At 34.8% G+C, this 17,833-nt stretch overlaps 1 protein-coding gene across 1 annotated transcript in view; it reads left to right on the top strand.

Moving 5' to 3' along the window:
* Window positions 1-575: 575 nt before the first annotated feature.
* LOC106872614 (protocadherin beta-15) overlaps window positions 576-17,833 on the top strand; it is a 53,385-nt gene continuing 36,127 nt past the window's right edge. Inside the window, exon 1 of the mRNA XM_014919656.3 lies at window positions 576-944. The gene's annotated coding sequence lies outside the window, so the exon portion shown is untranslated. The remainder of the gene's footprint in view (window positions 945-17,833) is intronic.

Here is a 17,833-nt window from a genome sequence, read left to right as displayed (position 1 = left end):
GATAGATAGATGAATGGATGGATGGATAGACAGATAAACAGATAGACAGATAGATAGATAGATAGATGAATGGATGGATGGATAGACAGATAAACAGATAGATAGATAGATAGATAGATAGATAGATAGATAGATAGATAGATAGATGTACAGAGAGAGAGAGAGAACTGCATATAAAAAGAGAAGTGTATATAAAGAGAGAGGAATGTTCGTAGTGAGGGAGAAAAACATATGTAGAGTGAGAGAGTTGTTTGTGTAGAGAAGGAGGTGTATATATATCAAGGGAGAGGAGAATATAGAGGAAGAAGAGGATGTAAAAAGAGAGAATGATGTGTGTGTAGAGCAAGGTGTATGTAAAAAAAGGTGAGTATAGCAAAAGGTGTAGAGAGAGGGAGAGGTGTGTGTAGAGAGAAAAGTATATATAGGTAGAGAAAGTGAAAGAGAAAGTGAAAGAGAGAGTGAGAGAAAGATGGAGAAGTAAGCAAGCAAAGCCAGCCTCCCTCTTCTCCTTCATCTCCTGTTCCTCCTCCTGCTGCTGCTCCTCCTCCTCCATACCACATCTCTAATACATCAACACACAGTTATTGTCACACTGCTGCAGCAGATAGACTGATAACAACAGCAATACATACACACACACACAACACAACAAAACAACACTAGTCAACAAGGGAGACCTCTGAGTGGTTAATCGATCAGCTAGAAATAGCAGCCAAATCTCCCTCACTTCACAAAGCACCATCCTAAAAGAAAGTCACAATATATAATGTGATCCTAAATACACTATAACTGAAGGAAAAAAGAAACTGTGATGGTCATGGCTGGGATGCCTTTACATCATCACATGCCCAGGCAGAGTCCAGGGATGCATGTCTGCCTGAGTGCAGGTTGTGAACCCCAGCTTTACTTTTCCAGTGAACTAACAGACCGGTTCTAGTATGAAGGTAAGCTGCTATTTTTGCTGTTGTTTTGGTTTAGTTTTTGGTGGTGCAGCAAGCCACCAGGAGGAGCAGCAGGGTGGCAGGTGGGACAAACTGGAGGAACAGGAACGAGATACAAAAAAAAAAAAAACATACACACACACACACATATACATGCATACATATATATTCATTACTGCTTGTGCATGTTTATATATGTATGTATATTGGGGTGTATAAGTAGAGAATAACTGTGTTTATCTTCCATGCATTCTTTCACATTCTTCATCAATGATATAACACTGTTTTATGTGTGTATCTATGTGATGTGTATACATACATACAGATGCATGGGTACATGCATACATACGTACTTACATAAATACATACATATATATATATATTTATATATAGATTCTCATATGTATGTACATATACATGTATAATAGAGAGAGAGAGAGAGAGAGAGAGAGAGAGAGATTGAGACATGTTTTCAAAGACAGTCATGTGTGTATTAGTAAGTATACATATGTGTGTGCATGAGTAAACATGTTTGTGCATATACAACTATGCTCCTACATGTAACAATGTATGTTCACCTACATGGGATTGTCACATGTGCATGTATATATAGTCAAATACATACATGTGCATCAGCTTAAAAAATGCATATCCTATTAAATTGTATACACCTGTATCATTGATAACAAGAACATAGTTGTGGAGTGTGTTTGTGTGTGTGTGTGTGTGTGTGTGTGTATGTGTGTGTATGAGTGTGTATCTATCTATATATATATATATATATATATATATATATATATATATATATATATATATATATATATATAATATATATCTTGTGAGTGGCTGCCTTAATTTAACTCCAACTCCACCACTTCCACTTCCCCACCCTGGTACTGTCAGTAAAGTTCAGAAGGTCTCCAGTCTGAGGAAAACTTCCTCACAGCTGATGCAGATGCCCTGAAGGGGCCCAAGGGAATTGTTCTTTCTCTTCCAGGATACACTCACAGACACACACACACACACATATATGTGCATCTGTATTTATATACATATTATATAGGCATGCGTATATAAATATATTTACATATATATATATATACACATATATATATGTATGTATGCATGTATGCATACAAATATGTATACATCATCACCACCACCATCATTATCATCACTATCATCATTGTCATTATCATCATCAGCTAATGTCCACTTTTCTATGCTTGCATGGGTCAGACAGAATTTGTTGAGGCAGATTTTCTACTGCCAGCTACCCTTCCTGTATATTTATGTGTGTGTGTGTGTGTGTGTGTTTCTGTGCCTGCATACATACACACACACATATATATGTGTGTATATATAAATGTGTGTATATAACTATGTATGTATATATATACACATACATACATATATGTACACATATATATATATATATATATATATATATATATATATATATATATATATATATATATGTATACATATATAGATATATATAGAGAGAGAGAGACTGATATATATGCATGTATGTGTATTTATATAGAAATAAATGTATAACACACACATACACACAGAATATTGTCATCATCTGAGATATTTGTTCAGTAAAGTGATGGCTGTTTTTTTATGTACACATTGTTATAATATATGACTTATGTATGTATATATATATATATATATATATATACAGACATTTGTGTCCACACATGTTCATCAATGTCTATCAATACATCGTTACACAGAATCTAAATTCACAAATATCATTACAATTAAACATAATAATGTTGGCTTTTGATATTTAGATGTTGTAAATGCATGCGTAGTGTAACAGATTGATGAGAACAAACAACCAATAAATTGATACATATGTCTGTATGTCTTGGGCTATGTATGTAGGAATATATATTTGCAGATGTATTTGTTATTGTTTCTGTATTGTGTGTGTTTGTGGTTATTTATGGTACATTTGGGATCAAAGTTGAGTGTTCAGCAGCAATAAAAATGTTTTCTGAAGCTACACATAGTTTCACAAGTAACAGAGTTTATAACTCTATCAGTCTTTATGTGTTCTCAACTGATTTTATTAAATAAAAATGTTAGTATGATTGTGTGTGTGTGTGTGTGTGTGTGTGTGTGTGTGTGTGTGTGTTTTGTAATAGTAGATTTCAGATCAAAGCTGTATGTGTAATAGTAATAATGGAAAAGAGTTTTTTAAAGTTACACCTAGTTTAAACAAGTACTACAGTTCACACAACTCTACCAATTTGTTGTATATAGTCTCAACTGTTAGTATTGTTAAATAAAATATATGTTTGATTGTCTGTGTTGTAACTTATGGTTTGTGTGTGTGATCAATGCTGAGTATTTGCTAAGAGTGAAAAAGACAATTTTTAATGCTACACATAGCTCCACAAGTAATACAGCACACACAATTTTACTTGTTCTCTACATTTTGTTGGGTTTTTGTTGCATTGGAAGAAGGTCATCCATCTCTCAAAGGATGCTGAAGTCACCATAATTGACTCTAATACTTTATTTTATTCACCCTGTGTTGAAAAATGGAATTGACGTCAACAAGATTTGGACTCAGCTCATAAAGAGTTCTACATTTCATGTTCTAACAGAATTTTGTTTCATCACATGAATCATCTGAGATTGCATTTGTAGAATAGTCGAAACCAGCGTAACAGTTTGTATATGAAGAAGTTAATATTTATTTGTGTGTGTGTGTGTGTACACAAAAACAAATACAATCATTTATATAGACAAACATGCATACATATATGTATACAGACAGACGGGCAGGCAGACAGACAGCTGGATAGACAGCCTCCATTGATAAAGTCTTGGCATCCATCTTCACATGCATGTGCCAGCCTGGGCACGATGGTTTTTGACACAGACAGTTGTCCGTACATACAAGTCTCCCCTTGTCTCCATTCCTCTGCTGTTTATGGGAATCCTCACAAGCTTACTCCAGTGTGGTTGATTTATTACTGCTTTTTTTTTTTCTTTTTCCTGTTCTTATCCAACTGCTTCCCACATATCTAAAATCTTTCCAGAATGTCCAGCACCAGGTGTTCTTGAGTCAGTGCTTTTCCTTCATCTGGTTTCCATGTCATTGCAGTCTTTATATGTCACGTGATTTTATCTCACAAATACATGTGACCTGCCAGACTAAACTAATGCAGTCTTGCGCTGTTTTGCATTTGTCAAGCTTTGCTTTAAAGAAGAATTCCCTTGCCTGTAATTCTGTTTCACCAAGTGACTCTATGGATGGTTTGTAGACATTGGCCATCTTCCCTGATATTTCACTCTCATACACAACTAGTACACTATAGAACCAAACCAGGCTTTAGCTAGAAACAATGTCACCTCTGCATAATGGTGTTCTTTGTTACACCTGTGGTAAAGATATTTCCAGGTGTTGAGTGGTTGATCAGGCGAAAGACTAGGAGTTCTTTAAGTAACGTACTTGGAAAGAAGTAAGGGTTGGTGAAAAAAGGGCATCCAGTCAAAGAATACTGACTTGGCAAGTTCCAGCCAGTTCTTGCCTGCATAGAAAAGCAGACATAAAACAACAACATACACGTGTGTGTGTGTGTGTGTGTGTGTATTTATATATATGTATGTATGTGTGTGCATATGTGTGGATTTGTAAATACAATGTGAAGTTAGAAAAAAAATGGTAGATTATGTTGCAAGACATGGAGAGAAATAGAGACCAAGTTCAATTGAGTGAGAAAGTGAGAGGTGTATAGAGAGGAAGAGAGAAGGATGGAAGTTGGTGAGAAGGAGGAGAGTTAAGGAACTAAGATCAAATCTTTGATGGGAAAAGAGCCACAAGGTAAAAACAATAACAACAGCAATGAGCATCAAAAGAACATTGGCAAAATGGCATCAGCACCATTAGAAGCAGAGACATATACAAGAATAATGAGTTTAACAGCCATCATCATCATCAAAAGAAGTGCAATCAATTAAGAAAACTGTTAGGAAAAAATATATACACACACACACACACATATATATATATACATATATTTAGAGAGATAGATAGATAGATAGATATACAGAGAGTCAAAGAGAGAGGGAGAGATGTAGAGAGTGAAGTTTGATGAAGACGCAGATGGATGGGTGGTAGAGATTGATAAAAAATGAAGAGACAGGTAAACGGGTGTGTAGACAGGTAGATAGTGATAGCTAACAAAGAGGCAGGTAGATAGATAGAAAGGTAGAGTGATATAAGATGAAAAGACAGGTAGACAGGTGTAGAGAGAAAGAGGTAGAGAGCGATTATACAGAATGGAATGAGACAGACATTGCGAGTGATGGCAGAGAAATAATGAACAACAGTCAGGTAGACAGGTAGATGGAGAGAGGTAGAGAATGACATAACGAACAGCCAGGTAGATATGTAGAGTGGAGGGAAGGAAGGTGTGGCGGGGGGAGGGTGGGGGTGAAATTATCATGAGGGGAGTAATTAAATAGGGATTTTTCATTGAAAATCCTTTCCAAAGTTCAAAGAATTTCATTACAATATGTTTCCTTTGATTTCTTGTTGTCTTTTAGTAATTCTTTATTGAAGTTTTTTATCAGTTTCCACTAAAGACGGACATTTTTTTGTATGGGGGGGAAGTCGGCAGGGTGGGGGGAGGAAGTCGGCAGGGTGGGGAGGAAGTTTGTTTTAAGCTGTTTCTTTCTATTTCCCCCCTCACAGCCAGAAAGCTGGCTTGTTTTGAAGTTTATCGATTTTGTGTGTATATATGTGTATATATGTGTGTTTTATGTATGTATACATCAGCATGTGTGTATGTGTGGGGGAACATCTAAGTGTTTGCATGTGTTTGTGTGTGTGTCTGTGTTTGTGAAGTGTCTCAGTATCTGTTTCTGTGTTAGCACCTGTGTGTGTGTGTGTGCTAATCTATGCTTGTACTAGTAAGTACATCTGCAGACACACAGCCTGTCTATGTGTTTGTATATATATATGTGTGTGTGTGTGTGTGTGTCAATGAGTGTTGTTCTATGCAAGTATCTTTTGTAGGTATGTGCTTATATATTTGTGTATATGTGTATAAGTGTATGTTTGTATGTATGTGTTGTATATGATATATGTGTTTTTGTTTGAAGAGGCAGACCATTCCCACATGGATTCATCATGACATAATTACACACACATACACACAGCCTTATCACATTCAGGTGTTTGTGTCTTTGCACACATATACATAAACACATATTTACACAAAATCTCACACAATTACACATAGCTCACTAAACATAAAAAGTGAATTATGTATGTATGTATCATCATCATCATCATCATCATCATCGTCGTTTAATGTTAGCTTTCCCTCCTGGTATGGGTTGGATGGTTTGACTGAAAACTGGTAAGCCGGTGGAGCTACACCAGGTTACAGTCTGATATGGCAAGGATTCTATAGACGGATGCCCTTCCTAACACCAACCACTCTGAGAGTGCCACCAGCACAGGTGCTACTGACCTGATACCAGCATCAGCCATGACTACAGTCACACTTGGCTTGACATGAGGTCCAATACTCGAATGTATGTATGTGTGTACTAGCTGTTGGACCCAGCATTGCTTGTGTTTTCTGTGTTGAAGTTAAGCCCACCTCTGACCTTGTATTGAATAAGCATTTCCTTAGAGATTATTTTATCAATTTTGTTGAAATTTTACACGTGAAAAAATGCAAAATCTGCAGGAAAAATAACATCATTATGGGAATCTCCAATCAAACACCTGATTGAGCTCACAAAAATCAATGCCAACTAAGCATTATCGAGTTTTCAAAATAGTCTGGCCTTACCTTTACCAGTAAGCTACCAGGTGTAAACCATTTGTTAAAATGTTAAAAGCACCATTCGAGCATGGTCATTGCCAGTGCCACCGGACTGGCTCCTGTGCAGGTGGCATGTAAAAAACACCATTTGAGTGTGGCCAATGCCAGTAGCGCATGACTGGCCCTCATGCTGGTGGCACATAAAGGCACCCACTACACTCACGGAGTCGCTGATGTTAGGAAGGGCATCCAGCTGTAGAAACTCTGCCAAATCAGATTGGAGCCTGGTGTAGCCATCTGGCTCACCAGTCCTCAGTCAAACCGTCAAACCCATGACAGCATGGAAAGCGGACGTTAAACGATGATGATGATGATGATGTACATACATACATATATATATGCATGCAAACATATACACACACGCACACAAACACACATATATATATAGATAGATAGATAGATAGATAGATAGATAGACTTCTAGACATATGTGTATGCACACACACACACACACACACACATACAAATATACAGAGACAGAGATATACACATAACTACATGATTTCATAGCAATCTAAGCTCAAGAAAATATCAATGTTGAACCAACAAGAGAGGAAATATTCACACAGATGCTTATTCACATGTACACACAGGCACACCGTGAAGACAGGCTCATACATCCATAGAGAGAGAGAGAAAGAGGAATACATGCGTGTACACCCAGATGCATATAGGCGAGTGTGTGTGTGTGTGTGTGTGTGTGTGTGTGTGTGTGTGTGTGTGTGTGTGTGTGTGTGTGTGTGTGTACACGCGAATATGTAATCGATCATCATATAAATTGTCAGTCATATTCAGACTATATTTTTGGCTAGATTTCAGCTGAGAACTTGGTACAGACTCTGTACAGAAATCTCTGCATTGTGGAATATAAACATCATAGAATATGCACACACATATAAAGACATACATACATATACAGAAATACATACACACACACATACGTACGCACACATACAGAGATACACACACATAGATACATGCATGCACACATGTACATGCACACATACACACGCAAGCCCCTTCCATTCCTATCCTTCTGCTGCAGGATTCTGTCTAAACTTCCATACACCAGGACGGTTTAGTATTTTTCATAGTACGTGGCCAGGTGTGGTGTGCATGTCATGCTCTCTCTCTCTCTCTCTCTCTCTCTCTCTTTCCCTCCCTCCCTCTCTCTCTCTCTTCACACAGGCACACACACACACACATGCAAACACATATATAGACACATGCGCCAAACACATGTATAAACACACACACACATGTATACATTGATACGCTCATACACATACACACCTACATACACACCTACACACACACATATATACTCATGCATACACGCACACATATTCATATAGATATGTACATACGTAATAAATATACTCACACACACCGCACACACACATAACCATATATATTTATATAGATACAATCCTACATAAATATATACATACATACATTTATATATATATATGTAAGTATATATATATATATATATATTCACACACACACACAGCCATGCATAGACCCCTAACAAATTATTTACACAATGCTGTTTGCCAATGTTCTTGCTATGTTTTACAGCTGTTGTTGACTTCAATGCCGAGACGTTTCAATGAGAAACGCTGTTACACATAATATTTACTTGGGCACACACACACACACACACACAGAGGAGGGGGAAATACAATATCATACATGGACAAAGAATATCAATTAAAAAACTAAAAGTAAATGCAAACCAAATCAATGGAGTCGTTAATGAATGGTGGAGAGAATCTCATTGCAGTTTTCACTGTACTTTGGAAAATCTGGATGAAATGTCAAAAATCATATCATCACAGCCTCTCTCTCTCTTCCTCTTCCTCCCTCCCTCTTTCTCTCCCTCTCTCTTTCCCTCTCTTTCTCCCTCTCCCTCTCCCCATCTCTTTCTACTAATTAATTATCAGTCGTTGTTCTTCTTGTTATCATTACAATTGTTGTCGTTGTTCTTATTCTACAAAAGTTCGTTCTCCTTTTTCTTCTCTTTCTTCTTCTCTTCTTTCTTCTCCTTCTTCTTCTTCTTCTTCTTCCTCTTCTTCTTCTTCTTCTGGTTATTGTTGTATTCAATGTTCTTTTATGCAGTTTTATTTAGTTTATTTATATAGTTTTTGTTGTTATGGTAGTTGTATTTGTTGTTATTGTTGTTTTTACCATTTTTACCCTTTAGTCAGGCAAGGGGAAGAACATACCTATTACCCTTCACTTTTATAGAGCCTCGGAGACTAGTGGTGGTGGGGGACCTAGTCTAAATATTTTCCCCAGGGTGATGGTGGTGGTACACCAGATGACAGATGAAGTCAGCCAATTAAGAAGTCAGGATTGTAACAAATACCACAAGGTATCTCTGACAATTCCATTCATCCATCACCCTGGGCCAGTTCTTTATTTTATCGAGCACAAAAGGATGAAAGGCAAAGTTCACCTTGGCAGGACAAAACAGCACAAGGTATTTACTCCTGTCATTTAACAGCTATCATCTTGTGAAAGGAGGTTGTTGATGTGGTTGTTGTCACTGTGATTGTGGTAGTAGTAGTTGTGGTAGTAGATGTGGTTGTTGTGGTTGTGAATGTTTTCTGATAAATAAACAACATATTTAGATTTCCAAGGAGAAATACTGTTTTCAAGTGAAGAACCTTTTCAGATTTTTTCCATGTTAATTCTTAAAAAGCTTTCTTATTAAATGTTCAAACATGTTCACCAAACCTTGCAAAGATAAGGAAATTCTAATAATTTATTTAAAATTCAACACAGCTTAGAATTCTCATTATGATTCTCTCTCAAAGAGGAGGCCAGGCTTTTTGTGTTGTTGTTGCTGCTGTTGTTGTTGACGTTCTTTTCCTTTCTTTGTTAATTTATAGTTTTCCAAGCAGAATAACCTTCAAAGCTTCAATCACTAGATTCATATTTTCACTTTCTTCTTATTTTTCTCCTCCTCCTCCTCCTCATCATCATCATCATCACCACCACCACCACCATCACCATCATCATCATTGTCGTCGTCACCCCCACCACCACCACCACCAGTATCATTATTTTACATCCATTTTCCCAAATGCACCAGGTCTTCCCCAGTGAAGCATTTGCTCTAAATATTGTCATCACTCATTATCTCTGTCCTTGACATTCACTCTTCTCAGATAACACTTCACCCATTTCATCTCATGTCTTCCTCTTTTGCTTGGGTCACTTGATATATCATTAACCACCCATTCACATCACAAATTTCTCTTCTCCCTCATTTCTCTGATGCCCAGTTTTCTTTTCAGGACATTTCTGCTCTATTTCCCATCCCCACTGACATAACACGTTCATTCAGTCAATCTTTGTTTCATTCCCCACCTTCACACAACATCCATATTCAAGATGACCCCCTTTCTTGCCAGAGCAGGTAATGGCTCTCTGAATTTTTTCTTCCTCATTCTTAATCCGCATTCCACAGTCCTACTGACTTTGGTCACCTATGTAGCACAGACTAGACTTCTTCTACAGGGGAAGGAAACCTTTTGGGAATTAGAAAAGAATCTAAGAGTGACCTAACTGCTACTTGCTCCTGGTCAGCATCAAAACATAAAGCCTTTCTCCTGCCACTCATTCATACTTTACAATGGATTCACAGAAAAGAGAGTCTACCGACATATTTGCATATCAAACATGACCCCTTCCCAGATGACAACAGGGTTTTGTATCCTTTCTGCTAACTTAAGTTTTTTTAATTTTTATGACTCTTTGATTCTGGACTCTACTTCCAAGTTTAGAAATTCTCTCCCTAATTCTTTCACTCAGCAATGAGAACCATTGACATACAGGGGATCCTACTGACAGACTCTTGTTCCCTCCTCTTTTATGAGCTGAAGAACAATAATTAAGAGGGAAGGGCTGAGAACGCAGCCCTGTTGGGCACCTACTAGCATATTTGCATACTGAACTTGTTTTATTTAGGTTTAGATTTACCTTATATAGATATTCTTACCTTATATGGGTACTTTCCTTCACTTGAGATTTTTTACCACAAATGTTTTTTAAAAAAATAAGACTTGTCTTATCTTTCTATTTCGCTAAGATTCCTTGAGAATCTTAGATTGAAACTAGCCTATCACACAAACCATATGTATTTGTAGTATACAATATTGTAACTATAATGTTTCATAACAAACTGTCATGTTTAGAAATGAATTTGCCAAAGATTTTATGAAAATATTCAGTTTTACTTTTTGAATTTCTCTAAAGAAGTAAAAGTCATTAAAATCAACAGAAAAATTGAAGTCTATTCATGGTTGTATTGACAAGACTACCACCAAATAATGGCTTGTTCTATTTTTGTTACATTGTGTGTTGTTTTGGAAATTATTATCAATATAATCATAAAATGAAGCATTGAGAGGGAGGCAGTCTGTTGTCGCTCAGTGCTGGTTTCTCCTCACTCAGCAGCGTTCCTTGCCTACTTCATTTCAACTGGAATTGTGCGCAAGCAAGCGGTAAATCACACATCTCTGAACTATGCTGCTCAAAAATCAATTATATACTAAGAGATTTTTGTACAAACAGGACTTGTCTAAAAAAACAATGGCCTGGTCTATTCAGAATAGTGATTTTTAATCCTGCAACTAAAAGAAAACAAGATGAAAACAAAAAATGTTTTTTAAAAAATCAATTGCCAGTTTTTGTTGCTTTTTGTTGTTTTTGTAATAGGATTACCGTGGGTTTTTATTATTAAAATGAAGGTCGTTGACGAGTTGAAGCTGTCTGATTAAAACAGTGAAATTAAAACACAGACTCTTCATACATATTAAATAGATTGCTTTGCCTTGTTTCTTGTTTGTTTCTTTTAATCATTGTTGTTATTATTGTTTTCATAACAACCAGAATCTTCTCTACGTGCAAGTAGAGAATTATTCAAATGTATAAACAAAAAAAGAAAGAAGAAATCTGTCCTACATTTTATATGGAGACAGATTCTTACGTTGGCAAGATGGTAAGATTCCTCTTCATCATGAGAGTTTGGTTCACATTTTGTTTGTTCATGCTTGATTACATTTGCCAGGATTACTTCAGTATAAACTTATTTCTGCTTGACATACAGTTCTTCCTCCGCAGCGAGCAGGGCTACAGCACATTCAGGTTGGCTGTTTACAAATCTCAATAGTTTCAGATTGTTTGAGTAAATTAGGTTTTACAGCTGGGTGCTCTTCCGACTGGAAGCCACTCAAAGGTAAAGTGATAGTGGTAGCTGTTGACAGACAGGCTGACTGAGGCAATTATAATATTGATTTTCAATTTCATCACAAGGCCAGCAAAGCAATTTCAGATGATGAGGTGGGTAAGTCAATTATGTCAACCCCCACAGTCCACGACAACCATCACCACCACCACCACCACCACCACCACCATCATCGTCATCGTCATCACTATTAACCATCATCATCATCATTGTCATATCTACTCTCCCTCAGCCACATTTGTTGACCAACACTGACCTATTTCTTGAATGTGATCTGATCTGACCGACACATGGCATTAATTCTGTTACACTATTATTTAGGGGGAAGAGAAAAACTAGAGGTGTATAATCGAAATGGGGTCAAATGAACCAGAGAATAGGGATGACTGGGGTGTAGCCTAAATTCTAAAACATTTTTAGTTGAGTGAATGGTAATAATAATACTAACGAATTTATTGTCTACAGTGCTCAGGTGCACTACATCTCATCCAAAAGGGTAGCCAAAGGTGCATGAACGGTGTATGGAATAATGCACAGGAAGTGAACAGTGAATGAGTCATGTACGAATAAAGGGGAGCTGTGGGGACATCAGGTGTATGGTTGGTGAATTCCAGGAAGCGTGGAAGGTTGAAAGACATTGTGTACCAACAGCTAACAACTGATGCAGGTGATTCATTCCATGCTTCAGTAAATTTTGAGCATGAAAAAATGTTTCTGAAAATCATAGCTGCTGTGTTGTTTTTTTGGTTTTGTAAGCATGTCTCTGAGTATTAAATGTATGGAATTCAAAAAGGTGCCCAAGCTTGTTGTTGAAAAGATGGTGGATAATCTTGTAGGCATCTACGAAGTCAGTTGCCAGATGTCAGAGCTTTGATGTGTCCATGTCCAGGAAGAGATATTTGAGAGATGGAGAGGAATTGTGTTTTTGGGGTAGTCTTTGGAATGGAATAATGTTTAATGGGAGATGTACAGAAATGTAGCAGGAAGTGAGACACATTGTGACGTGTATGATTTAGCAAAATGAACAGCTTGTGTGTGTATAATTCTGAGACAATTTTACTTCTGTATGTTTAATAAACTGATTTTACTGTGCTAACAAGAATGTACTTGAATGCAAAAATTAAAAATCTATCCTGGTACACATCACACTTTTCATAAGTGGTTGTTAGCTACTCTCTCTTTGTGTGGAAAAAAGTAAAGACACCTGTTGAACTGGTAAAAACCAGGTGAAACTAACTCTTATTCCCCAGTTCATTGAATACAGAGAACCCTGCAGTTTAACCACAATATCTATTTATATTAACCTCCTATCCCTCTCTGTAGTTTGAACTGGTAAAGACCAGGTGAAACTACTCAAATCATTTCCCAGTTTAATCTGCACAGAAAACCCCATAGTTTAAATGCAATACTTATTTGCATTAAGTTACTGTTTCGTCGAGTAGAATTAAGCAAATATTCCTGAAGAGTTGGCAAAGACCATGTGAAGCTAATTATGTCATATTTTAGCATTCCACAGAAAGAACCCTGTAGTTTAATCACAACATTTGTTTTCATTAAGCTACTGTGTCTCTGCAAAGAATGAATTCAAGACACCTAATGAGCTGGTGAAAGCCAGGCGAAACAAGTCAAGTCATTTCTCAATGTTTTCTGCTGAGAGAGCAGCAGTTTAACTACAGCATCTCTCTGCACAGTGAGACTGTATGCATGGTTCATTAGACGTATTCAAGTGAATTTATTTACGGCTTAGCCCTTGGCTGATCATGATTCCTCTCAAGGTGGGTAAGGAGACACCTCGAGTATTTATAAGAGTCATAGCCATGGTCAGCCAATGGGAGGAATTGCAAACCAGACTGTCACCGTTTGATAAGTATATATATGTATATATATATATATATATATATATATATATATATATATATATATATATAGAGAGAGAGAGAGAGAGAGAGAGAGAGAGAGAGGGGGAGAGAGAGAGAGAGAGAGAGAGGGAGAGAGATAGATAGACAGATAGATAGATAGATATAACTAGCCAATCCACCTAATGTATTGAGTTGTATATCAGACAATGTTTGTTCTGTGTAAAAAATATATATGTATATGTATGTATATGTATATGTATATATATATATATATATATATATATATATATATATATATATATATATATATATATGTATGTGTGTGTGTGTGTGTTTGTGCGTGTGCGTGTGTGTATTTTACAACCAATTTTCAAGAACTCATCGATGAAAATCCACTATCACATACAGAAAAATTAATAATTAAAAGCACAATAAATGAGTATAATATAAAGTAAAGTAAATATCATAAGATAAATATAATAAAAATATTACACGTGTTTCATAACCAATTTTCAAATAGAAAAGAAATTTAAATCGATTAAAATCAATTGAAATTATCGAAAATAAGTTCTATTCAAAAATATAGCTACTCGTCAGATCGTAAGTAGAACAATAATTAGATATATATCTCAACCAACAATAAGTACCAAATGAATTAATATGAAATACTTATTATATAAAGATAGAAAAATTATTTAAAAAAATATCATAATATCAAAATAATAACCATTCAATAATCATCCCTTCATCCATAATAATAACACGTATATTATATACAAAAAACATCTTACCCAAATTATCATTGTTTTAAATTATCATTGTTTTAAATACAAGTTGAACGAAGTTTAAGTTTAAAATAATAATGAAGATAAAATTAGTACATATTTAACCGGTGTAATAGTTAAAGCTATACTATTTAAAGCTAAAGACGTTTATTTAATTATGATTAAAGATCAATTGAATAATAGAAAAATACAAGATTATTTATTTCTACAAACGTAATAATAAAAAATATGAATGAAAAAATTATGAATGGAAAAAATTATGAATGAAAAAATTAGGAAAGAAAAAATTATTAGGAATAAAAGGTTAAACTTTATATATATATACAAAGTTTTGATTTAAAAAAAAAAAAAACTTTAACGATATTATAAACTATAAAGATTAATAATTAATCAAATAATATTAATCAAAAATAATCGAAAATATATCAACACTATTCCAATCGAAGTTCTAATATTATGTTGAAATGAAACTATAACTTCTAAATAATATAGTGTTAAATAAGTTATGTATTAAAATAATCTATAAAGAACCAAATGAATAGTATAAAAACAAGAATACATATTATTTTCAAATAGTAGAAAATCTTTAGCAAAGTGAAAACAGTACTTATCCAAATTTTTCCGTAATTCAAACTGAAAAACTAAGACGTTATCTAATAACTATAGCGTTTTAAGCAAGAGTTCGCGCGAAAATACTACGTTAAAAAAGAACGTTAAAATAGAGAATAGAATACGGAAGCATGAATGAAATAATAATACTTAAATAAATGAATGAAAAATTTAAAATTTATATAACTAACAACATAAAAAGAACAAAAAACTATAGTTATCTTATAAAACATATTAATAAATATTAAATTCTAATATATAATAAATAAATAAAAATATTAATAGTCGTAAATTAAATAATATTATGAAATAAACTAAAATACTACTATTGATTTAGTCTTATCAAAATCGTAGTGTCATTGTAATATAAAACCTTAAACTTACTAAAAAATTAACCAAAAGTTTATGGTATAAGAATAATTATACAGATAATTTTACTCTAAAATTATTTGAATACGTTATCGCCAGGTGAGTTTTATTGACCTCCTGTTTATCAATATGGTTGTACTTATCGAGGTGGAAATTTTATTTTTCCGATTGTTGTTAATATCATATGGTGTTAAAGTCATGTGTCTAGGACTGAATAGTTATATCACTTGTGTCACAGCATTTAATTGGTGTGTCCTCTCAATTTTGATCGCTCAATATGGGTATCCGATGATTGATATGTTCATTACCAAATAATAATGTCTGCCATGATACTGAACAATAAAACATTTCCTTCAACTAGTGAAACTTCTGTATCAAATCACGTCTTTATGTCTTGTTATTATTACACGCAAACAGCTACGTAGAGAAGACAGTCGCTTTCTGCTTGTGTAAAAAAGCCAATGCCTTTCTGTAAAAGTTTTCATTTGTATGACATTCATCAAGTAAATTACTTTTCACAGAAAATCACATTTGTTTTATATGAGTGTGTGTCAACAATTTCTCATTCCTTTAAGATTTTTATTCCCTTGAGATAACATTAATGTTTTTATAGTAAATTTTACATTATGTTTCTTTGCTGTAACTTTACTTTGTTTCAAGTTTGGCGGCGTGCATTTAGTGAAGTCTAAAATGCAATTATTTTACCAGGTTAACTGTATCCTTTCCAAATGATATATTTTTTTCTATCTTTATATAATAAGTATTTCATATTAATTCATTTGGTACTTATTGTTGGTTGAGATATATATCTAATTATTGTTCTACTTACGATCTGACGAGTAGCTATATTTTTGAATAGAACTTATTTTCGATAATTTCAATTGATTTTAATCGATTTAAATTTCTTTTCTATTTGAAAATTGGTTATGAAACACGTGTAATATTTTTATTATATTTATCTTATGATATTTACTTTACTTTATATTATACTCATTTATTGTGCTTTTAATTATTAATTTTTCTGTATGTGATAGTGGATTTTCATCGATGAGTTCCTGAAAATTGGTTATTTTCCCTAAAACTATATATATTTTATATATACTTTATCTATAAGGCTCAATTTAATTTTAATTTTTTATAAATTGATTTTAATTGAGTTTTTTACCTGTAATTTTGGATTTTGTCCCTAATAATATTATTATATATATATATATATGGATATATGTATGTATATAAATGAATAATTAATAAGCCTCATGTGTCCAGTTAATATATTTAATGCTTCTTCTGTGAAACTCCAAGATTCTTCTCTTCTGTACAGTTGTTGAAAGATCTAAAACTCAAAATGTGCCACTTTGGCACGTGTTGTTGCCAATACATTCACAATCTTAGGGACATTAGCCAGGATTTATTGAGAATCATACATCAGAGAATTAAATACAAAAAAAAAAAAACGGAGAAACACATCAGAAATTCCTATTTTCATTTTGCAAATAAGTGGAAATACTGAGAGAGATGTAAGGACGTTGTGTGTGTGTTTTGGCCGTCAGAAGCTGGACGAACGCTGTTGCTATGGCGAATCCCTGGTGATGATTCTAATCCTGTGCTGTTGGTTGGAGGAGATTTATGAGCGGGGCTTTCATTCTCTTTGGTGTTTTGTAAGATGTGAGCATTAGGGACGTGGGTAAGGGCTTGAGGATATTTCTCTAATTTCTTGTGGTGCAACACCCAGGTTAGCCCTGCTCAAGTTTACTCTTGATTAAAGACATTCCAATCATGACCACCCCATCTTTTTTTTTCAGGCATCATTACACCATTACATCATCATCATCATCATTTACCGTCCGTTTTCCTTGCTGGCATGGGTTGGACGGTTTGACAGGAGCTGGCGAGGCTGGAGAGCTGCACCAGACTCCATTTGTTTGTTTTGGCAGGGTTTCTATGGCTGGATGCTTTGCCAACCACAGAATGTTGTACTGGTTGCTTTTTATGTGGCTCCAGTGAATCTTGGTGACTCCTTTTTTATTCCTTCTTAATAGAATGAGATATGAAGGGAAATTTGGCTACTGTTTTTAGTAGATCAAGCAAGCAGTGATAGATAATATGTAGTGCATGTGATCATTTCCTATTTTGGTTGTTACTGACC

Source organism: Octopus bimaculoides, chromosome 14 (genome assembly GCF_046866305.1).
Source record: "Octopus bimaculoides isolate indiv1 chromosome 14, ASM4686630v1, whole genome shotgun sequence".
Classification (NCBI taxonomy): domain Eukaryota; kingdom Metazoa; phylum Mollusca; class Cephalopoda; order Octopoda; family Octopodidae; genus Octopus; species Octopus bimaculoides.
This window is presented reverse-complemented; position numbering and strand designations above follow the sequence as displayed.